The sequence below is a fragment of the Natrix helvetica genome (assembly GCF_964273705.1).
Source record: "Natrix helvetica genome assembly, chromosome: 3".
Taxonomy (NCBI): domain Eukaryota; kingdom Metazoa; phylum Chordata; class Lepidosauria; order Squamata; family Natricidae; genus Natrix; species Natrix helvetica.
Genome location: NC_138549.1, coordinates 158,400,669 through 158,425,234, shown reverse-complemented (window position 1 = coordinate 158,425,234; position 24,566 = coordinate 158,400,669). Strand labels below are relative to the sequence as shown.

Genomic DNA, 24,566 nt, shown 5'->3' with positions numbered 1-24,566 from the left:
TTTCCACATCCCATTTTCCCTCACAACAACCCTGCAAAGTAGTCTGAGTTGAGCGATAGTGCGTCAAATTCATCCCTGTGAACTTCTGATTCTCTCTTTCTCTTATGATAATCATAGATGTTAATCTCTATGCCACACACAAAAATGAAATATTGTTCAGATATCAGCTTTCCCATCCTGTCTACAATCCTGGCACATTGCCCCAAATCCATCAGGAGCTTCCCCATTGGCCAACGGAAGGGCAAACAAAATGGCTGGCTTTGCAGAGGAAGCTGTGAAGGAACTGACATCACAAACAATTGCCGCTCTAGCATGCTGCACTTGCTCTCCTTAACGGCCGAGACATTCCAGAGTTATGCTGGAACACACACACACACAGACACCCACCCAACCACTCACACCCAAGTGGTGTCTTACTTCCCTAGTTTCCAGAGAGTAAGTCATCTGTGTACCAAATTTGGTAGAAATAGCTTGAGGCGCTTAAGAGTTATGCTGGAACATACATACAGCGGTGTGTGTTTGTGTATGTATAGAGACACAGAGAGAGAGAGAGACACGCACAAGAGGAGAATATATATATTTATATATATACATATACATATACATATACATATACATATACATATGCATATGCATATACATATACCGGTACATATACATATACATATACATATACATATACATATACATATACATATATATTCTCCTCTTGTTCACATTAACATTGCTCATTAAATTTGCTATTTGATTATTTTAATCCACCTAGAATAGTACCATGGAGAGATAGGCAGCAAATAAATTTAACAAATTAGTGAATAAATGCATACCTGAAGCTTTTATTACAGTGTATAGAGCCCTGGAACCATAGAGCCCTGCGTTGTTGGTGTCAATGTAAAGTCTTCTGGTTAAAAAGAACAAACGTCCACCCATTCATACTTCATACCATAAGTATTTGAAAAATGGTTAAAATAGCATGATGTGTTGCATCATTGCACAATGAGTAGATTATATAACAGCACCTGCATTGACTTCCTGCTCCCCTCCCCATTTATGTATGATAAATACATAAATATGTGATAAATATATTTGGCCTGAAGGTTATTCCTGGGAAGATTTGAAGAGTTGACCACCTATGATTAACTTCAGGAATCCAACTTATTTCTCAGCTCTAGTGATCACAGCACTTCTACCCCAGACAGTTTTCCTTGTTAAGTCTAAAATTATTGCTTGAAGACATACTCAGAACATTAAAAGAAAGGAATGTGGATTCTTATCTGGGAAACCTATGTTCTTGGACATATGCCGGCTGACAAGTTGGAACATCTTAGTATTAAACTGCTGAATTAAAGAGGCTAACATGGATAAAAGTGGGGCAGATGGAGTACATCACATCATAAGCATCTAATTAATGGATCATCTATCTCAAATTGGCAGCAAGAGTGATGTACTCCATCTGCCCCACTTTTATCCATGTTAGCCTCTTTAATTCAGCAGTTTAATACCAAGATGTTCCAACTTGTCAGCATATAAATATAAAATATATATTATATAAATATATTTTTAAAAGAAGTCTGGAAATGCCGATCAGACAAAATAGTAAAAATAAGAGTTTCACTATAGTTTAAACTGGAGTTGCTCCAAAGGTAGTATATTACAATTTATATACTTGCAGAGATACAAGTATATAAATCATAAGTATAAAGACATGAACTTTTAGAATCCATCCATATCCTTTTTGAGTCACTTGTTTGTCAGAATTTCCAGACAAATACACTATGCAATATCTAAGCCATTTAGGCATCATTTGTACAAAGTATCTCTATGCAGGAAGCATACGTGTCACACATTACTCTCCTCTCAGTCTCAGGGTTGATTATGTCCTTGAGAAACATGGAGCTTCAATCTGAAACAAAGGAGAATAGAAGTCCCAAATCAGCAAACTTTCCTCAAAACAATGGAAGCAACACTTGGATATTTCCAAAAGTTGTAATCAAAAAGATAGATAGATGATAGATAGATAGATGATAGATAGATAGATAGATAGATAGATAGATAGATAGATAGATAGATAGATAGATAGATAGATAGATAGATGATAGATAGAAGATATAGATATAGATAATATCTGTCTTGATATAATTAGTTTGAGTTTGAGTTTTATTAAATTTATATACCGCCCCCCTCTCCCCGGAGGGACTGGGGGCGGTGAGCTGTCATTAAGTTGGGTTGACTCTTGGAGGACCACATGAATAAATGTCTACCATCTCAATAAGTCCCCAGAAACATCCTGCTTTTCCAGTGTTATTCCAATGAAATCCATAATCCCATTATTCACTTTATCTATTGTCTTGACTTCATCTACTTCCCTCACCCTTGCCAAGGACATTAATTTTTTCCCCCTGCTTCAGGATCTGCATACAACAAAAGCACAAAAATTCAAGATTCTCGCATATCATTGCCTCAAGCAATTAAATAGGCACTCGAATAAACAATTGGTTCTTCTCATTAGATATGAACTGTATTTCATTTTCAATGAAAAAGATATGAAATATTAATGCTTTGTCCTGACCTTCCTTTATTGTATGATTTCTCATGCCGAACAAAGCCTGAATGAATCCTTTTGGAAAAAGCATTTGCTAGGGTCTAAAAAGTTGGTGACTCAATAGCTAAGACGCTGAGCTTGTCGATCAGAAAGGTTGGCAGTTTGGCGGTTTGAATCCCTAGCACCGCGTTATGGAGTGAGCTCCCGTTACTTGTCCCAGCTTCTGCCAACCTAGCAGTTTGAAAGCATGTAAAAATGCAAGTAGAAAAAATAGGAACCACCTTTGGTGGGAAGGTAACAGTGTTCCGTGCACCTTCGGCATTTAGTCATACCGGCCACATGACAATGGAAACGACTTCGGACAGCTCTGGCTCTTCGGCTTAGAAATGGAGATGAGCACCACTCCCTAGAGTCAGGAAAGATTAGCACTATGAAGTTGCGTGTTACATCTATAGCTATTTTGCCTCCAACTCTTGGACATTGAAAGGCTGACCTGCAATCAAGTGGCCCACTGGCAACCTGCATAGAGTCGTGGAAGAGTCAGGCAGCCTATACGTTTAATCAAATAAATAAAAACCCCAAGGCTTTTAGTCTTCAAACCCATTTTTCCTGTTCCTGGATGTTGTAAATAATTGCATGTTCCTTGAAATTCATTAGCAATGACATAAATCTGAGTTCAGCAGTCATTTTTTAAAATTCTTTTCCTCTACTTTTGGGCAGATTTGACAATGGAAGCAAAAGACAGAACCTAATCAAATAGACATCTGTAAGAGCAAGGAGGCAGAGAGGGACCCTCTGAAGCAGGTGATCTGTCACAAATTATTATCTGAGCTGTCTTCTTTAAAAACCTGGATTGGATATTTGTAACTATGTTTCCTTTTTTGTTTCTTTTATTCAATAGTATACAACATTTATAGCCATGGGTAATGAAGGACCTAAATGCACCAGCTTTTAGGAAATGCAAAATATTTCTGTTTCAATGACATGAGAGGTCCAGGAGAGTCTCTTGCTTAAGATACTGAAGTACCACCACCAATCAAAATAGGCAATGCAGGTAAAACTTACCAACTGCATTGTGACTGGCAAGTTTATCGCTGAGTGCTTAAGTGCATTTGTTAAGTGAAACATCACATGACTATACTGAGTTGCATCATCCATTGCAGCTGCTGTGATTAAGTGAATCATCCCAGGTTCTTAAGCACGATGTCACATGACTGCGGCTTGCTGGTTTTCCCTTTAACTTTACTTGTTAGAAGCCAGCGGTGAAGGTTGCAGGTGGCTGTGGGATGTTTGACTCATTGTAAATGAGCACCAGTTGCCAAGCACCAAAATCATAACGATGTGACCATGAGGATACTGAGATGGACGCAACTTCAAGGACTGGGCATAAATCTCCTTTTGCAATGATGAAAACTTTGAACAGAAAGCTGAATAAGTGGCTGGTAAGCAAGGACTATTTGTAAATAGATGGATAGGTTCACTGTTAAGGCCAATATTCAGAACTGGAATCTCTGGGCTTATACCAAGAGTCCAAATGAAGGACTAGGGAGACATGATAGCAGTCTTCCAATATCTCAGGGGCTGCCACAAAGAAGAGGGGAGTCAAGCTATTATCCAAAGCACCTGAGGGCAGGACAAGAAGCAATGGGTGGAAACTAATCAAGGAGAGAAGCAACTTAGAACTGAGAAGAAATTTCCTGACAGTTAGAACAATTAATCAGTGGAACAACTTGCCTCCAGAAGTTGTGGATGCCCCAACACTGGAAGTCTTTAAGAAGATGTTGGATAGCCATTTGTCTGAAGTGGTGTAGGGTTTCCTGTCTGAGCAGGGGGTTGGACTAGAAGACCCCCAAGGTTCCTTCCAACTCTGTTATTGTATTGTATTGTATTGTATTGTATTCTATTCTATTCTATTCTATTCTATGATATGCTATTCTATTCTAGTGCATTTTATAGGGGATCCCTGTTGGCTTTAAAAACCTCTTTCTGCTTACTGCTTCTTTTTGTTTGCTATGTGCTCACATCATGTGATGAGTGAGTGAGGTAGAGAATGTTTGCTACCTATTTATCCTTCCTTTCTTGAGAATGGTACCTGTGGACTCAAAGGCTGAGGGCAATGTGTGTGTGTGTGTGTGTGTGTAGCCTCAAGATCACCCAGAGAAGGCCTGACCAATAATCTTATTCAGAACAAAATAGTTGTTCTTATTCTTAATGAATGACTTGCACGGTTGGTTTTCCTCTGTTGTGTTCCATGATTGCAACTAAGACAAAATGATAAACGTTTGTTCAACTTCCACAGTTCCTCAGTTTTTGCAGTCCATCCTCTTTTTCCTCTATAGTCCCCCTTCTCTTTGGATGCCCATACAGAAACATTAAATAGTACTTGTTATATGAATCCATTCTCTGAATTTGAAAGAACAGGGTGAACCTTCAAAAGGGCACTCCAAAAAGCCAAGAGCTTGGCATGAGCTATCTTGCAGTTCATTACAAAAGCATGCTGCTTTATTTCCCTCTGCTAATTGGCCACCTTAAGCCTGTTATTAAACAATTGTTGGCAGACAAAAGCAACCTCACCCATAATGAATGTACAAGAAGTTGGCATAGCACAAAGAGCATTTTTAATCATTAAAGGCTAAATCAAGGAGCATGTTAGATTTTCCAGCCCAGTAAGAAATGTTGCACAACTGGCAAACATCATATAATTCCCTGGATAGTTTTAAGGATGAAAAACAACAAGATCCATTTTTATTCTCATTCACAGGATCTTTAGGACCCCAGCAATGGAATCTAATTTTCCAAGTGTATATGATTAACTATATTTAGGTCAACAGATAATTAGAACTGCACAAAAAACAATTGCTACCGACTTTTCTCCCATTGAGAACCTGTATGCTGCAGGTGTCAAAAAGAGGGTTGTGAAAATATCTACAGACCCCTCACATCCTGGACATAAATTGTTTCAACTTCTACCCTCAAAACAACATTATAGAGCATTGCACACCAGAACAACTAGACACAAGGACAGTTTTTCCTGCATGCCATCATTCTGCTAAACAATTAATTCCCACAACACTGTCAAACTATTTACCAAGATTATATTACTATTATTCTTCTTATCCTTCCTATTACCTATCTCCTTCTACTTATGATTATAACATTGTTGCTTGTATCTTTACAATTTATATTGTTTTATCTGGTTGCCAAGTATGATTTGATTGCTTATTTAGTAGCCTATGACTATCACTAAGTGTTGTATCTTATGATTCTTGATGAATGTACTTTGTATGTACATTGAGAGCTTACACACTGAAGACAAATTTCTTGTGTGTCCAATCCCACTTGGTCAATAAAGAATTCTATTCTATTCTATTCTATTCTATTCTATTCTATTCTATTCTATTCCATTCCATTCCATTCCATTCCATTCCATTCCATATTCCATTTCTTTCAAGGAATATTACCATTGAAAGAGAAGGATGTCCAGCAAAGTAGTTGGATGGACACAGTTACAGTGTTAATCAGTTCACCATGGAAAATCTGAAAGATAGGCTGGGAAACAGATCATTTTGGAAGAGATATATTAATGTGGTTACTAAGAGTCAGCACTGTCTAGATTACCATTGCACGCTCACCAATCTTCACCATTACACTGGAGATCTAACACTCTGTACATGTTTATTAAATAAAATTTACATACATATACATACACATACATACATACATACACATACATACATACATGTATATGTATATGTATACGTATACATATACGTATACATATACATATACATATACATACATATGCTGGTTTTGTTGTAGTATTCGGGTCTTTTCCCATGTAAGATTGAGATTGTCTTGGCAACATTTCAGCGAGGTCTCACTTGCCATCCTCAGGCTGGTGTTTTTCTCAATCTTACACAGGAAAAGACCCGAATACTACAAGACCAGCATACCTGCACCTGTGAAAATCTACGAACACACACACACACAAACACACACACGTGTGTGTGTGTGTGTGTGTGTGTGTGTGTGTGTGTTTGTAGATTTTCACGGGTGTAGGTATGCTGGTCTTGTTGTATTCGGGTCTTTTCCCATGTAAGATTGAGATTATATATATACATTTTATTTAATAAACATGTACAGAACTATACACATATAGATATATAGATATAGATATAGATGATATAGATATAGATAGTGAGTGTGTGTGTGTGTGTGTGTATTTGGTGGACTATAATATCCACTGGTGTATAAGACGCACCAAGGTTTCGAAGAGGTAAGTAAGAAACAAACATTTTTGTCTTCCCCAGCCCCCAGGAGCAGTTTGCGGGCTTCAGCAGGGCTGCGGGAAGGAAAAAAATGCCCCCATTTTTAACCATTTTCCCTTCCTCCAAGGGAATGTCAATATACTCAGAGTGCAATAGAGAATAATGAGAAAGAAACTGAATTTTGAAATTTTTATAGTTGAAGTATTTAATTGAAATACTACAAAGTCACTGGGTTCATTCTGGGGAAAAAAGTGAAATTGGGATTCTTTTACTTGCTTTCATGCTGTGATTCATTCCTTAGTCAAGGAAGAATGTGATTTACTGCAATATATTAAATTATTTGTTTGCTTTCTGGTGAGTAAAAAGCACAGGAATGTATGGCTTTTGGCCATTAAAGTACAAGAACAGAGTAAAACAAATACCATTTCTTTAATTAGCTTGGGTTACATGTGGGCCTGGCTACAAATTGGCAGTTCCGAAACTTATTTAACTTAGAGCAAAGTCTCCATCCAACAGAAATAAGTATATTCTCTACTTGGAAGTAAAGCCACTGAATTCAATATTCTCAATTTCAACCTAACTTTAGTTTTAAAGGGAATAAGAAAGGGATTCTATACTAAAGGAAGGAAGGAACATTCATTCTACATTCTGCTTATTTACGAACTTTTCTTCTTTCTGTGGCATTAATTGAATGCAAAATATTGTCCCTAAACATTGTTGCTCACTGGTTAGCATCGGGTGTTGGAGCACCCACAACATCTGAAGGCAAGTCGCTCCACTGATTAATTGTTCTGTCAGAAATTTTCTCCTTAGTTCTCGGTTGCTTCTCTCCTTGATTAGTTTCCATTCATTGCTTGTCCTAGTCCAATCCCCTCCTCAGGCAGGAAACCCTACACCACTTCAGACAAATGGTTATCCAACATCTTCTTAAAAACTTCCAGTGTTGGAGCATTCACAACTTCTGGAGGAAAGCTGTTCCACTGATTGATTGTTCTAACTGTCAGGAAATTTCTCCTCAGTTCTAAGTTACTTCTCTCCTTGGTTAGTTTCCACCCATTGCTTCTTGTCCTACCCTCAGGTGCTTTGGAGAGTAGTTTGACTCCATCTTCTTTGTGGTAACCCCTTAGATATTGGAACATTGCTATCATATCACCCCTAGTCCTTCTTTTCATTAGACTAGACATATCCAATTCCAGCAACTGTTTTTATATATTTTAGCTTCCAGTCTCCTAATCATCCTTGCTACTTTTCTTTGTACTCATTAGATCAAGTGCATGTAAAATTTGAATCCACCATGGCTCAGTCCACTTTTTGGAGTATGATTACTGACACATCATCCCTGTGTGGCCAACAGGCAAGAAAGAAATGGGTAATTTTAATTTGTGTAATTAACTGATTACAAGAAATTCACTGAACTCAGCTGATGACTACAGTTGAACAAGGTATGATTGAAAGGTGTGTGGTATTAATTTGCTAATTATTTGCTTGAAATGTCTCCCCATTTGATCTCTTAGGCTTCTTATTGATATATGCAAATATTACAGCCCGGCAATAATAATGTTTAAAGTATAACCTTGCTTTTCTTCAACCCTGCCAAAGGCTGTTTCAGTGCAATTCTGGTCTGCACTGAGAGTCATGCCAAAGCGAGGATAGAATAATTCATAATTAGAACTATTTTTTTTTAAAAAAAAAGATTGTGATTGCTGCTGTTGTGTCAATCTGGTGGCAGGAGAAATGTATTGTCAACCTTCATCCCTTTTGAAAACACAACATGATATCAACAAGAAACCAACTGTTGACGAATGAAGTGTGCCTCTTAATTCGATAAAGGGTTCTGTTGACATGTAATATCACCGGCGTTTCAAGAGCAGACATATTTACTATGCTATAGTGCTGCTATTTTAGTTGAGCAGCCTCTTGCCAACCAAAACAGTCATACTTAAAAGATCATCTCCTACATTTATGACATAATTCTCACATCCTACCTGCCATATGTGCCCAATTCCCACTTAACCACTTGAAGCAGGTCGTGTTACAAGTCAATGCAAGTCACTCTTGGATCAATAACTGCCCAGGAACAGCAATCCTTATGTTACATTTCCTCATTAGAGTTAATCACTGTCATTTTTACTCGCTCGCTGAGAGATAACTACTTCCAATGCCTCCATGATTCATACTATAATTGCTGGGAGAAAGAGAAATATAACAGATGCCCAGTTACTGAAAACATTTGGGGATTTTGAAAGATTTCACAGGCCTATTACACAAGCAAACTCTAAGACTCCCTCTTAGATTGTTTAGTACATTCGCCAGCAAAGTTGTAACTGACCCAATTCATTTCCAGCTGTCCCTGGTTCTATTAACAGCTACCGTATTTTTCAAAGTATAAGGTGCACTGGAGTATAAGACGCACCAAGGTTTTGAAGAGGCAAATTTTTAAAAAGTAGGTAGGCAACTAGAGGGAGAGAGAGGGAGAGAAAGAGAGAGAAATACAGTAGGTAGATAGGGAGAGAGAGAGAGAGAATAGTTAGGTAGGTAGAAAGATAAAGGGATATAGAGAGAAATAGAGAGAGATAGAGAGATAGAGAAATACAGTAAGTGTTCCATAGGGAGAACAAGGCAGTCAGGAACTGAGGCAAGGCAGGTTGAAGCGAACAAAACCTTTATTAAGAGAGACAAACAACTCAACGTAAGGCAAACCACGAACTGGCAAACAGTGAAGCAAATGACAGCTGACAGCTCTTTTATACTAGAGCTGTCAGACACTTAGCCAATCAGGTAGCTAGATTCTCCCGCCAGCAGGCTGCACACATCTTAGCCAATCAGGAACCAGCAATGCAAGAGAATGGCAGGGACTTCAGTACTTAACACCCGTCTCTTCCCAGTTGGCACATACATAGTCCACCAAGTACGCCGGCCGGCGTCAGCTCTGCCCTGATCGTCTCAATTCAGGGGCGGCGGTCGAAGGAAGAGTCTCTGCTGGCTGGGCCTGGCGAACTGCCGGAGACTGAGTGGCCGAGACGGAGGGAAGAGTGATCTCTGCTGGACCAACAGGACTACCAGTAGGGCAGGCAATGAGAATGTGTCGGGGCAAGTTGCGGGAACGGCTTCTGGTGGTGTTAGTTCACCAGGGTAGGATGGGGCCTGCCCTGGTTGGTGATCTGTAGCCCTGGTCAGTCTTCTGTCAGTCTGTCAGTCTGATTTATGTGCCGGCGCCACTCTCGCCCATCGTCAAGCTGGACCCTATAAGAGTAGGGTCAAATTAGCTGTATTATTTGTCCGGGGAGCCACCTTGGTTTAGCCCCATAGTTTTGGGTGTAGACCAGGTCTCCCAAGCTAAAGACTCAAGTTGTGTTGCCTGTATTGGGGCTTTCCTCTGTTGCATCGCTGGGGTGCAGCTGGTCCAGGGTTGTCCGGAGCCGGTGTCCCATAAGCCATTCTGCTGGGCTTTGGTTGGTAACTGGGCACGGTGTCGTATGTTGCGCCAGGAGGTATTGGGACAATTTGTCGTGCCAATTTCCTGGCCCCAGGTGGCCCAATGCCTCCTTAGCCGACCAGATAGTTTGTTCCACCAAACTGTTTCCGGCTGGGTGAAATGGAGCCATGGGTGCGTGTCTTATGCCCTGCTGTCCTAAAAACATTTGGAACATTGCCGACGTGAATTTGGGCCCGTTGTCTGTTACCACCATGTCTGACAGTCCATGTGTTGCAAAGAGCCTTCCCAACACCTTGATGACAGCCTCCGAAGTGGTGGATGGCATGAGTGCCAGCTCCACCCACTTCGAGTAGGCGTCTACCACAATTAAAAAGTTCTGCCCTAGAAACAGGCCCGTGAAGTCCAAATGGACGCATGCCCACAGAGCACAGGGCATGTCCCACTTCCTGATGGGCACTGACGGGGGAGCCGGCCTCGACTGCTGGCACTGTTGACAGGTGGCTACCCAGTGCTCTATCTCCTGGTCAATTTTGGGCCATCACACGTAGCTCCGACCCAGCGCCTTCATGCATACAATACCTGGGTGAGCAATGTGCAGGCAACTCAAAATTGGCGCCCTCAGCTTGGGGAAAGGTACTACCCGGTTTCCCCACAGCAGGCAGCCATTGAGAATGGATAGCTCATGCTGCTGTACATAAAAGGACTGGAGCGCCTGACCTACTGGCCCTTGCGGCCACCCCCTGCGCACCCAGTTCAGCACTTTGGAGAGGACAGGGTCTGTAGCAGATAGCCTGGCAATATCCTGGGCGGATATTGGCATGGCTAATTCCTCAACCAGGAGGACCGAGGCAGTGGGGGCAGGGTCCACAACAGGCGCTGGCAAGGGACAGTGACTGAGGGCATCTGCATGCCCCAAATTCTTTCCTGGCCTATAGAGAAGTTGATAATTGTATGCTGCCAGGAAAACTGTCCATCTGGACATTCTAGGTGACAAAATCTGTGGGGTCTGGTGGTCCCCTGCCAAGAGACCCAAGAGGGGTTTGTGATCAGTGACCAATTGGAAGAAACGACATAGACGCAGTCGTGAAAACGCTTGACCCCTGCTACAGCAGCTAGGGCCTCTTTGTCTAGCTGACTGTAGTTTCTCTCTGCAGCAGAGAGAGTGTGGAAATAGTAGGCAACTGGGGCTTCTGAGCCATTAGGAAGGATGTGGCTCAGAACAGCCCCAATGCCATAGGGTGAAGCATCGCACGCCAAGTCCAAAGGATGGTGGTCACTGTATTGGACCAGCAGTGATTGGGATGTGAGAACGTCCTTAACCGCCTGGAAAGCATGGGCTTCCTTGGGACCCCAATGCCAGGGCGTCTTAGAGTCCAGGAGTCTGTGCAGAGGCTCTGCCAACGAAGCCTTATGGGACAAAAATATGGCATAAAAATTAAGTAGCCTGAGAAAGGCCTGAAGCTCTACCTTAGATGATGGTGTGGGGGCCTTTTTGATGGCCTCGACCTTGGATGGGGTAGGGTGGATGCCTTTGGCGTCCACAAGGTACCCTAAAAATTCCATGCTGGGGACACCTATCCTGCATTTTCCTCGCTTAAGTTTTAGCCCAGCCTGGCGAAACGGGTTAGGACTGCCCTCAACTTGTCGATGAGTTTGGCTTGATCCCTGGTGGATACAAGCACATCATCGAAATAGGGTACTACCCCTGGCAGCCCCTGGAGCAGTCGCTCCATTAGGCTCTGAAAAATGCCTGGGGCTACGCTAACCCCAAACAGCAACCTCTTGTACTTAAAAGCCTCCCGATGAGTCACAATGGTCTGGGCCATGGCAGTGGCCTCGTCCACCAGGAGCTGTTGGTAGGCTTGTGCCAAGTCTAACTTGGCAAACACATTTCCCCGCCCCAGGGAGTGGAGCAGGTGCTGCACCACGGGTACAGGGTAAGGGTTGGCTTGCAACTCTTTATTGATGGTGCATTTAAAATCTCAGCAGATTCTAATGCTCCCATCCTGTTTGATGGGTATCACTATGGGAGTCTCCCAAGGAGAGTGGTCCACTGCCTCTAGGACCCCTTGTGCTATTAACTTATCCAATTCAAGGTCTACTTTGGGCCGTAGGGCAAATGGCACTCTCCTAGGTTTAAGGCGTATTGGTGCCACCTTGGGGTCCAAATTAAACGAAATGGGTGTCCCCGTATATTTACCGAACTGGTCGTCAAATACATCCACGAACTCACTGGCCAGCATGGCGAAACAGTCTGGAACCACGGAGTGGATGCCAGAAATGTTGAGTCCCAATGAGGAGAACCAGTCCAGCCCTAGGAGGCTGGGCAGCTGGCCATCAACAATGATGAGGGGAAGAGCCCCTGGAAGTAGCCCATGAGATGAGGGATTTGGAAGAGCCAGTGTCCACTTCCATTTTACAGGGCTCTCCCTCAATTTGGACAGTCAAATAGATATTGTGAACTGGCTTTGATAGAGATGCGTGGCTGACGGCCCATTCAGAATGCTGCTGGTCACCTGCAATGGTGAAACAGTCTTCGCGGTGCCTAGGAGCCCATCTTGTGGACTGCCTAGGCAAGGTGCGTTCAAGAGGCTGGTCAGTGCAGACCGACCTGCACACTTTGGCCAAATGTCCCTTACTCTCACACTGCTGGCAGGTGGCGGCTTTGAACCTGCAAACTGACCTTGCATGGTTCCCGCCACAACTGAGGCAACCCGGCTGAGGCAAAAGTCTTTCTGAGTTCGTTTTTTCCAGGTTGCCAGGTTAAGGTGCCTGATTTCTTCCTCGACATCTGAGAAATCTTCTGCATCGACTTCGTCATGGTGGACAGCGTGGCCCCTGCTGGCATGGGTGGCCGTTGGCAGAAATTTTTGAATTTCTGGGGTAGACTTATCAGACATTTTGTACGCTGTGGCTTCATCCACAGCTGCCTGAAGAGTCAGCTCTTTTCGCTCCAGCAAACGCCGCTGAAGTCTGAGGTCTCTAATACCACAGACCAGCTGTTCCAACAGGGCATCATCCAGCACAGGGAAATTAGAAATTTAATTTGTTAGCCGCACCCTCTCCGCAAGGGACTCGGGGCGGCGTACAATAAAATATTCATACATACATATAAACATAAAAATACACACATATACATACATATACATACATGCATGGAGGAGGTAATAATTAAAAATACATTACATTAATAATAATAAAAATTAAATTAGTCATTAAAATACCCCGAAATAATAATACAATTTAAAAAAGGACTGTCAGGAGGAAAAGGATAAACTACGGTTGAGCCAGGCCAGACAGTTGAAAGAGGTGGGTCTTGAGCTTTACACGGAAGGAGCGGAGATCGGAAGTAATCCTGATATCAAGGGGGAGGTCATTCCACAGGGCTGGACCCATCACAGAGAAGGCCCTGCTCCTGGGTGTCGCCCCCCGACACTGTTTAGCGGACGGCACCCGGAGAAGTCCCTCTCTGTGTGAGCGGATTGGTCGTAGGGATGTATGGGGCAGGATGCGATCCCGCAAGTAACTAGGTCCTGTGCCATGGAGCGCTTTAAAGATCATAATCAGAACCTTGAAATGCACCCGATAGACCACAGGAAGCCAGTGCAGCTCGCGCAGGAGAGGTGTTACATGGGAGTACCTAGTCCTCCCCATAATCACCCGCGCGGCCGCATTCTGGAACAACTGTAGTCTCCGAGTGCATCTCAAGGGAAGCCCCATGTAGAGAGCATTGCAGTAGTCCAGGCGAGACGTCACCAGCGCATGGGTGACTGTGCGCAAGGCATCACGGTCCAATAAGGGGCGCAATTGGCACACCAGGCGAACCTGGTGGAACGCCCCCCTTGCCACGGCTGTTACATGGTCATCCATGGACAGCCGGATATCTAGGAGGACACCCAAATTGCGTGCCCGTTCCATGGGGGCCAGTTGCTCGCCCCCGATGGCCAGAGATGGAAGCAACTGGTTGAACCGGGGGGCCGGAAGCCACAGCCACTCCGTCTTGGAGGGGTTGAGTTTGAGTCGGTTGTCATCCATCCAGATCCGTACGGCTTCCAAGCACCGGGACATCATTTCGACGGCCTCGTTGGGGTGGTTTGGGGTGGAGATGTATAGCTGCATATCATCAGCATACAGATGATATCCCACCCCAAACCACGGATGATCTCGCCCAGTGGTTTCATGTATGTGTTGAACAGGAGTGGCGAGAGAACTGACCCCTGCGGCACCCCACAAGTGAGGGGTCTCAAAGTCGATCTCTGCTCCCTTGCCAACACATGTTGCGTCCGGCCGGAGAGGTAGGAGCCAAACCACCATAAAACGGTGCCCCTGACTCCCAACCCCCCCCCCCCAGTCGGCGCAACAGGATACCATGGTCGATGGTATCGAAAGCCGCCGAGAGATCTAATAGGACCAGGATAGAGGAACAACCCCTATCTCTGGCCCCCCAGAGATCATCAACCAACGTGACCAAGGCCGTCTCCGTGCTGTACCCGGGCTGGAAGCCGGACTGGCGCGGGTCTAAATAATCATCTTCCTCCAGGTGACGTGGAAACTGTTGGGCCACCACACTCTCTACAACCTTCGCTAAAAAGGGAAGGTTGGAGACCGGACGATAATTAGCTAGCTCCGTTGGGTCCAGGGAAGGCTTCTTGAGTAGGGGTCTCACAACCGCCTCTTTCAAGGTGGCCGGCAAAGACCCCTCGCCCAACGAAGCATTCACTAGGCCCAGGAGCCAGTCGTGTGTAACCTCCCAGGATGCCAGTACAAGCCAGGAGGGACACGGGTCCAATAAACATGTGGTAGGTCGCAGACGTCCACGTAACCTGTCCAAATCCTCGATGACAACCGCATCAAACTCCTCCCAGAATGGTCTCTCAAGACTCGCCTCGGGCATCTCCACTGGACCACTGAAAGGGACCCATCCCATCCGGATTTGAGCGACTTTGTCCTGCACATATTTCCCAAATTCCTCTGCTCTGCCCTGTAGAGGGGCTTCCCGCGGCCTCTGAAACAGGAGGGAGCGGGTCACCCGGAACAGGGCAGCAGGGCGGTTATCTGCGGACGCAATAAGAGTGGCACAATGTTGACATTTGGCCGCTCTTAATGCCACAAGGTACGTCCTTAAGTAGGTTCGTGCCTGTGCTCGGTCAAATTCAGAGTGGGAGGATCTCCAACGACTCTCTAGGCGTCTCTTGTGGCATTTCATCACCCTTAGCTCCTCGGTAAACCAGGGAGCCAGGGTGGTTCGTTGCCACAGGAGAGGCAGCAAAGGCGCCACTCGGTCTAGGGCCCTGGCAGCCGCACTATTCCATGCGGCTACCAGGTCCTCCACCCGAGGGCGGGTCAGGTCCACAGGAGGTGGCCCAAGCTCCGTCTGGAACTTATCTGGTTCCATCAGGTGCTTGGGGCGGAACCATCTAATGCCTTCCGGTTCCGCCTCCCCGCAGCGGGGGGTAGCACCAGGGAAGTCAAGTCGGAGAAGTGAGTGATCTGACCATGACAGGGGAGTGATAGTTAAATCCCCTATTCCCAGATCACTCGTCCACTGGCCAGAGACAAAAACAAGGTCCAACGTGTGGCCCCCTTCGTGGGTAGGGCCCTGAATTAATTGGGTCAGGTCCATGGCTGTCATGGAAGCCATGAACTCCCAAACCCCCTCAGACGCTTCTCCCATCGACGGCAGGTTGAAATCCCCCATCACTAAAAGTTTGGGGGTCTCAACCGCCACCGATGCGATCAGCTCCAGGAGTTCAGGCAGGGCCGCTGATGTATAGCGAGGAGCCAGGTATACTATCAGCAGGCCCAACTGCCTCCCTGGGCCCCATCTCACGACAAGGGACTCACACCCGGATGTCTGCGGCACAGTGAACTCTCTCGGCTCTAAGTCTTCCCGGATAATCACTGCTACCCCACCGCCCCTTCCCTGGGCCCGAGGCTGGTGAAATGCTCGATAACCTGGTGGGCACATTTCCACGAGGGGGAGACCTCCCTCGTGACCCAACCAGGTCTCAGTTATTCCTGCGAGGTCCGGCTCCCCCTCCAGAATTAGATCGCTGATGAGGGGGGCCTTATTAACAACGGACCTCGCATTGCATAACAACAGTCTCAGGCCCTGGGTCTGTAGATCCTGACCACCTAGTATGCGGGGGTTGGTACAAGTGACCGGGTATAACCAGCACCCCCGGTCTCCCAACCGACTACGACTACGGGATTACAATGTAGGGCCGCTGTCCTGAGGGAGGCCATGTAGTCCGTCATGGATCCCCTTCTTGCTGGACCCTCTGTCTAAATGCATAGCGTCCTGCCACATGTGAGCGAGTTGGAGAATAGTGGTTTTTTAACTTCTCCAAAAGTGTCTCCCAAGGCATTGAGTGAACGGACTGAGGGGCAGCTAAGGCTCTGGCTGTGCCGAATATCTTGTGGCTGCAGGCGCTGAGGAAATAGCCTCTTTTACGGCCACTAGACAAACCGGTGAAGTCGTTCACCTCCAGGAAGCACGCAAACTGCTCGAGGTAAGTGTCCCATGTTTCTGTGGCTGGGCTGAATGCCGTGAATGCCGGTTGGGTAGCCATCCTGAGAAGGACGGAACATAAGGAATCAGTTTTGGAGTGACATCTCATCACCTGTGACTTGAGGCAGCTCTAACAGTGACATTGCTTTTGTCCTTTACCTCAGACCTGATCCCATCCTCGTCGCCAGTTCCGTAGAGAGAACGAGGCAGACAGGAACTGAGGCAAGGCAGGTTGAGGCTAATGCAACCCTTATTAACAGAGACAAACAGCTCAACGTAAGGCAAACCTCGAACTGGCAAACAGCAAGCAAATGACAGCTGACAGCTCTTTTATACTAGAGCTGTCAGACGCTTAGCCAATCAGGTAGCTAGATTCTCCTGCCAGCAGGCTGCTTGCATCTTAGCCAATCAGGAACCAGCAATGCAAGTCAATGGCAGGGACTTCAGTACTTAACAGTAGGTAGGTAGGTAGGGAGAGTGTGTGTGTAGGTAGATAGGTAGGTAGAGGGATAGAGAGAGAGAGAAATAGGAAGAGAGAGAGAGAGAGAGAGAGAGAGAGAGAGAGAGAGAGAGAGAGAGAGAGAGAGAAATACAGTAGATAGGTAGGGAGAGAGAGAGAGTAGGTAGGTAGGTAGATGTTTCCAGATGTATTTATCCATGTGCTGGAGAAGGAAATCACTGACAATCTGCAGCACCCAAGACTTTGTTTCTGCTGGCACAGCACTTGATCAATGTAATTCTCATCAATCAGTTAAAGAGCTTTCCAAAAGGAAAAAAAGGTTTTTGCACTCTGCAAACCTCCCAAAAATGGTCCGTTTTTCATGAAAATGGGCCCTTAAAAAAGGCATGAATAGCCTGGGGGGGGGCTTGCAGAGTGTCCCGGGGTGGGGGGCAAAAACTAGCAAAAAATGGGCTCATTTTTTGTCAAAAAATGCATTCACAGCCTTATCGAGACTTATAGAGTGCTGCTGAGGGTTAAGGGGGGGCGGGCAAAAAACTGCCTGTTTTTTGCTCATTTCTGCCCTCCCCAGCCCCCAGGAACTCTCTGAAATCCTCCATAAGGGTATGCACGGCCATTTGGGTGAAGGGGGCGGGGCTTTGAGAGGCAAAAAATGCTATATTCGATATATAAAACACACCCAGATTTTCAGCCTCTTTTTGAGGAAAAGGGTGCGTCTTATACTCCGAAAAATACAGTAATCAAGTGGAATGTTCTCCAAATTGTGATTGAGACAGCTATAATTCAGTGAAATAAACGATCAAAAAGTTGGTTCTATCCTTGTTCCCGGCCATGTCTTCTGCACCAGGGGAACATTAAACATTGGGGAGAATAATCACCCTTTGTTTATTCCTCATCAGATTATAAGGACAGCAACTTCTAGCCCTTCAAAGTAACAATTTATAGAATGGAAGAGCAGCCAGTTCAAAAGATTTTGTAAAAGACATTAATCCAAAAAGTTCTTTGGAAGATTTCACTTCCATCCATGAAGAACATTGTATATTTATCTCTACTCCTTTATTTCTGTTTTTAAACAATCATCAATCCATAAACAATCTGGCCTCTTATCCCATGATCACTAAGTTTACTCAAGAGGCTTTCATGAGTAACCTCAATGAGGAACATTAATGAGGAACTTTTCAAAAATACAAAAATATAGTTTCCATAATGTCATGTCCATCTGTTAGTATTCAACTTTTTGAAAAAGTTGGCTATTCTTTTTAGTCATACTCCCTTCAGCAGGAATCGATCTTGTTTATGTTATTAAAAAAAATAGTCTCAATATATCTGAACAGCACTAGTATTGAACAGGCCATGCCAGATATAGTAGTAAGAGAGAATGTCCTTCGATGGCAGTACAAAAATTCACAGGCTAAGGAATGGTCAGATCAGAGGTAGTTTAGCATGCCGAAGTATTCTGAAGGTAAAGGCTGGGGAGAGATGCAATTTCAGATTTGCAATATTCTGCTAATGTAACCTTATTTAAGCAATGAGCGCAATGGCTCATTAGTCAAGACCTGAGCGCTGCACAATGGGATGAACTCCTGTTACTTAACCTAGTTTGAAATCATGCAAATGCAAGTAGATAAATAGGTACCACTTCGATGGGAAGGTAACAGCATTCCATGAGCCTTGGTTATGACTGTGGAATGTCCTCGGGCAACACTATCTCTCTCAACTAAGAAATGGAAAGGAGCACCATCCCCTAGAGTTGAACATGGGGAAACCTTCACCTTTATTTTAATCTTATATTAAAGTTAGAACTAGTACTTCTGGGTAAGCTTCTTGTCTGCTATATTTGTAGGGCATCCATTCTATCCATTGTAACCTCAACCATATCAGCATATCCCAAAGGTGCTTTTGGGACAGCCATGACCTGGATGACTGATGAATCTCCATAGATATTTCAACATGTGAGGACCATCTGTAGCATCCTGTAATGAATCTAGCCACAGAGAAGGCATTAGAAGCAGCTTTTGGAGGAACTGTCCTTTAGTTCACCTACCATCACATTTCAACATTCAGTAGCAGCAACTCTGATGTCAGGGTTCTAGGTGACATACTCAAAGCAAACAAAATTCTGAGGAAGGCACAAGCTGAAAACCAGCTCTGATTATTCCTGCGGTTTTCATCCAATTAAAAGTGAAGTTTGTCACTTTCTCAAAACAATCAGTCACATGGTCCAATCAGGATAGTGTCCAGTTGCTAGGTGAGGCCTGTCCACTCTTTCCGAGCACCTGCAGGAATGTCCTTGGTTTCCAAGAGAAAGTATTTCGTTTTGACTACAACACGCCAACTATCTCTGTTCCCCCATCCCTATTCTTTTTCTTTAGTGTGTCAGCAGTGAAGTCTTAAAATGGCCTCCATCAGACCAGCTTCAGGGTTGACATCTAGATCTTCTAAAGATTTCTTTTGCCCATAGCAAAGAGAGATGTCAAGGAATGAATCAGGGATCTTTAAATTCAACACAAGTGCAATATTATAGAAATGACTGCCAAGATGTGGCATGGTAGGTATTTATTTATTATATTTGTCTTTATTATTTTTACAAATAGCTCGGAGCGACGAACATACCAGCACACATTCCTCCTCCTATTTTCTCCACAACAACAACCCTGTAAGGTGAGGTGAGCTGAGAGAGAGTGACACCTAAGGTCACCCAGCTGGGTTTCATGGCTAAGGCAGGACTTGAACTCATGGACTTTTGCTTTGTGGACTGGAACCTTAGCCACTAGACCAGTGATGGAGAACCTTTTCAGCACCAAGTGCCAGAAAGGGAGCGTGTGCTCGTCTGGGCTGCAACCCAGAAGAGGAGCTGCCCAGGGGGGCATGTGCGCACTGAGAAATGAACTTCCAGTTTCCGATGCACACTTGCATGCCGGCCAGTTAGTCTTCCGGTTACTGGCACATACAACAATCAGCTGGCTGATGTGTATGCTCACGCCGGAAAACAGAAGACCAGCTCTTCCTATTTCAGGAACGCATAAAGGCCAGTTGATCGTCATGCATGCATGCATGCCAGAAACCCAGGAACAAGCAATGCCACACATGCCGGGCAACATGGCTCTACGTGCCACTTTGGACACACGTGCCATAGTTCACCATCACGGCAGTAGATCAAACTGGCTCTCTATAATGAGAGAGAAATATATAAAAATATAATGGGATGAAGCCTTTCCTAGCATAAATGAACTCCTGCCTGATCATGCTTCCCTTTCATGTGCATAGAAGGCATTTTAGACATTCTTTCTCAAGGAGATGTCCTACATTCTGCAGCCCCATCGTTCTCCATACTAATGCAAAGAGATACTGTGTTTTCTCTCCAGCAATTTTGCATCATCTCACAGCCATGGCCCTGTATTTGGGAGGAAGTATTTTCTGGGTCTTTATCAGTGGTGGGTTGCAGGTGGCATGCCCCGGTACAGCCGTACCGGTGCCTGCCGGGAGCACCAGGTGCCATTCCAGTATGGTGCTCCAGAGGGCCCACCCACCCGCCTGCCATCCTTACCTGTATTTGAGCTCTTCGGTGCTTCCGTGTACGGAGCATACGGCGCCTGCGCAATGCTCCGTCAAGCAGCTGGAGTATCCCAGAGGCGTCACAGAGCATCGCAGGAGATAAGGACGCATGTGCATGCTGTGCGTGTGTGCACGCGTGCTACACGCGTTCATGTGGTGGATGCCGGGCCCCATTGCACCGTACCGGTTGCAACGGGATCCGGAAACCCCCACTGGTCTTTACATTATATGTGCAGACATCCAGAAGCATTGAATCAAACCGTGGGGCACCCAAGAATGAAATAATGTGGCCTTAGTTCTCTAAGCAACCTCAAACTAAGGAGAAATTTCTTGACAGTTCTAATAGTTATGGCAATCAGTGGATTGATTTGCCTCCAGAACTTGTGGGTGCTCCAACACTGGATATTTTAAAAAGAGAGATTGGGCAACCATTAGTCTGAAATGTCAGTATACGGTTTCCTGTTTGAGCAAGGGGTTGGACTAGAAGACCTCCAAGGTCCTTTCTAACTTTGTTATTCTGTTACTTTCTCTTTTAGAAATGGATGGAGGGGAGACTTCATTCTTTTCCAGCTTTGTAATGAGGTGCTATGATTAAAATAAGGTCTTGTTTTTCCGCATAGCAATGTATGGCTGTGAAAGTTGGACCATAAGAAAGTCTGAGTGCCAAAGAATTGAGGCCTTTGAACTGTGGTGCTGGAGAAGACTCCTGCAAGTCCCTTGGACTGCAAGGCAATCAAACCAGTCAGTCCTAGAGGAGATCAACCCTGACTGCTCTTTAGAAGGCCAGATCCTGAAGATGAAACTCAAATGCTTTGGCCACCTAATGAGAAGGAAGGACTCACTGGAGAAGAGCCTAATGCTGGGAAAGATTGAGGGCAAAAGAAGAAGGGGACAACAGAGAAGGAGGTGGCTGGATGGAATTATCGAAGCAGTAGGCATGAGCTTAAATGGACTCCAGAGGATGATAGCGGACAGGAAGGCCTGGAGGAACATTGTCCATGGGGTCAGGATGGGTTGGACATGACTTCGCAACTAACAACAACAAGGTCTTCATAGTCCAATTAATCCTTCAGTCATATGTGATAGGGATGCGGATTCTGCTAAGGGGAATGATGCATTCTGTGCCTTTTAGCAGAAGTCAGAATTTGCATTTCAACTCACATAACTATGATACAGCATCAATGTTGGGACACTAGCAATTTCACATTATCCCCTTCTGCTTTTCACTGATCATGCTTGGCTGAATCTGCTTTTTGACATCATTTATGTGGATTACGGGCCTAAATTGTGGTGTGTTTTTTTAATATTGCTGTTTCAATTGCAAGTCTTCTTATAAAACATTAAACACAATTTTCACAACTTTGCTGGGAGTTGCCTTGAAAACTGAAAAGTATTATAAAATAAGGAAATGCAACTGTAGTGGAAAACCTTGCTGTGCAATTCAGCCTCAGCCAGAGAATTACAATTACAGCAATTGAAGCTCGGATTTCATGGGCATATTAGTAATTCTTGGCTGCACACATCTTTGTGTCTGATTCTTCATGGCTACATCTCATGTAATCAATTACTCTGCCTGTCAATAATTCTTTAGGCAACGTGGCAACCTCTGTGGAAACCTAAGATTGTAGCATGCATATCTCTCCCCCGCCCCCAAAGTCTGTAATGATTTCTCAGATAGTTTTTATTTTATTTATTTTATTTTGATCATTGAACCGATGTTCTGACTTGCTGAAACAAAACTTGAGTGTGAAGGTTGATTCTCCAATCTCTGGTGTTTTTACATTTACCTTTTGAAAAACATGCCCTGGGGACTATGTGCAATCCACTGGGATAGAATTGCTACACATTTTAAAAATGCCGACATTAGAATATTGATCAAAATTTAAGTCGCAGAGCCATGCATAGTTCAAGCATGATTCAAAAGTGCTTTGGAGTTCACACAAGCACAGAGCCTCTTGACTCTTTTTCAAATAGTCTGAGCTTCAGCAAAAAGCTTGGGGTGGAGCAGAGTTGCTTTAAGCCATTTAGTAAATTTGACTGTTTTGATTTTGACTGTTAAAATGGGATCCCCCTTTTTATCCTCACGTGAAAGCCTGGGAAAAGTCATGGAGATCCAATGTACAGCTGAGAGGTTCGACACTTTCATGGAACCCAATGGATAGTGTGGTTGTAAGTCCTTAACTCAGGGGTGTCCAAACTTGGGAACTTTAAGACTTGTGGACTTCAACTCCCAGAATTCCCCAGCCAGCCATGCTGGCTGGGGAATTCTAGGAGTTGAAGTCCACAAGTCTTAAAGTTCCCAAGTTTGGACACCCCTGCCTTAACTTATGACAATAAGGGAGCCTGCCAGGGGGGGCTTCAAATATTTTAGCAAGTGGTTCTCTGCCCGGTTGTGGGTGGTCGTGGCCATGGTGGGAGTGTCCTGGTTGGCCTCCTGCACTACAGCAGGGGGGCTTTTTGCCCTCCCTGGGCACTGGAGGCTTTCTTCGAGCCTCCAGGAGGGGGAAAACAGCCTCCCCAGGTTCCAGAAGCCCTCTGGGACCTCCCGAACTTCCAGTAGGCCCGTTTTTCACCCTTCCCAAGCCTCCGCATCCACCCTGCACTTACCTTCATCCAAAACGGGCTGCGTGGGAACTCCTAGGGGGGGAGGGGAGGGGCAGGGTGGGTGGGGCCAGCCAGGAGTGCGATTTGGAAGTTCTCCAAACTGCGCCGAATCTTAGCTAGAGGTTCTCCCGAACCGCTGCGAACCCCCAGCAGCCCATAGGTCTCTCACATGAGTGACTTGACCATTTTTGCAGCTCTTGTTAAGCAAATGCTACTGACAAAAGGCAACCACTGCAGTTAAGCAAATGCCTTGATCGTTAAGGAAACCCACTGTTCATTAGTTGCAAAAAAAAAAAAAAATGTGGACAGACATGATCATGAGACACTGCAAATGGCCACAAATGCAGGCTTTGTCAGGTCATTTCATACAGGCTGGTTGCCAAGTGCCCGAAATGAAGTCACATGATCGTGGGGTGCAGGCAGCCATCAGAACTTACTTCAGAACTCTACAGCACAGTACAGAAACTGTACAGCGAGTTCTGTACCCCTTGGAGAGGTTTCATAATTTCAAATGGTCTCCAAGTGACTTTTCATAAATCAAGGGGTACCTGTATTTCTCCCAAATCATTTTAAGTGTCCATAGTCCCACTAACATGCTTCTGTTTTTCCCCTCCATGATATAGCGCAACCTCAGAATTATAGGGTTCTATAGGGTTCTATGAGACTCTTTTGTGAGAATTTGAAAAAAATGTACTGGTTGCCCCATTGTACATAGCAGGAAAATGTTTTGATATGTGAGCCTTCCAAGAAATAGTGCATGCAATAAAAAAAAAATCGAGGCCATTGTCACACTACGTTACGCCATAAAAAGGAGAGTTACAAAGTTTAGTAAATATATATATGTGTATATATATATATATATATATATATATATATATATATATATATATATATATATATGTGTGTGTGTATATATATATATATATATATATATATATATATATATATATATATATATATATATATATATATATATATATATATATATATATATATATATATATATATATATATATTAAAAGCACTGAATTCAACTTGATATTAACTGGTATTTTTTTTAATCATAAAATGCTCATAATTGCTATTTGAAGGTTCAGCATTAAATGTAAGAATATCAGATAGAACGTTGTCACACTAAGTGACACCATAAAAATGAGAGTTACAAAGTTTACTAAAGAAATATTGAAAAA

At 44.3% G+C, this 24,566-nt stretch overlaps 1 long non-coding RNA gene across 1 annotated transcript; it reads left to right on the top strand.

Annotated features, from left to right (window-relative positions):
* Nucleotides 1-3,845: 3,845 nt before the first annotated feature.
* On the top strand, nucleotides 3,846-22,123 carry LOC309389817. The gene is made up of 4 exons (XR_014175010.1): nucleotides 3,846-3,984; nucleotides 8,076-8,252; nucleotides 19,590-19,765; nucleotides 21,309-22,123. It is a non-coding gene; the product is annotated as an uncharacterized lncRNA (long non-coding RNA).
* The last annotated feature ends 2,443 nt before the right edge of the window (nucleotides 22,124-24,566 follow it).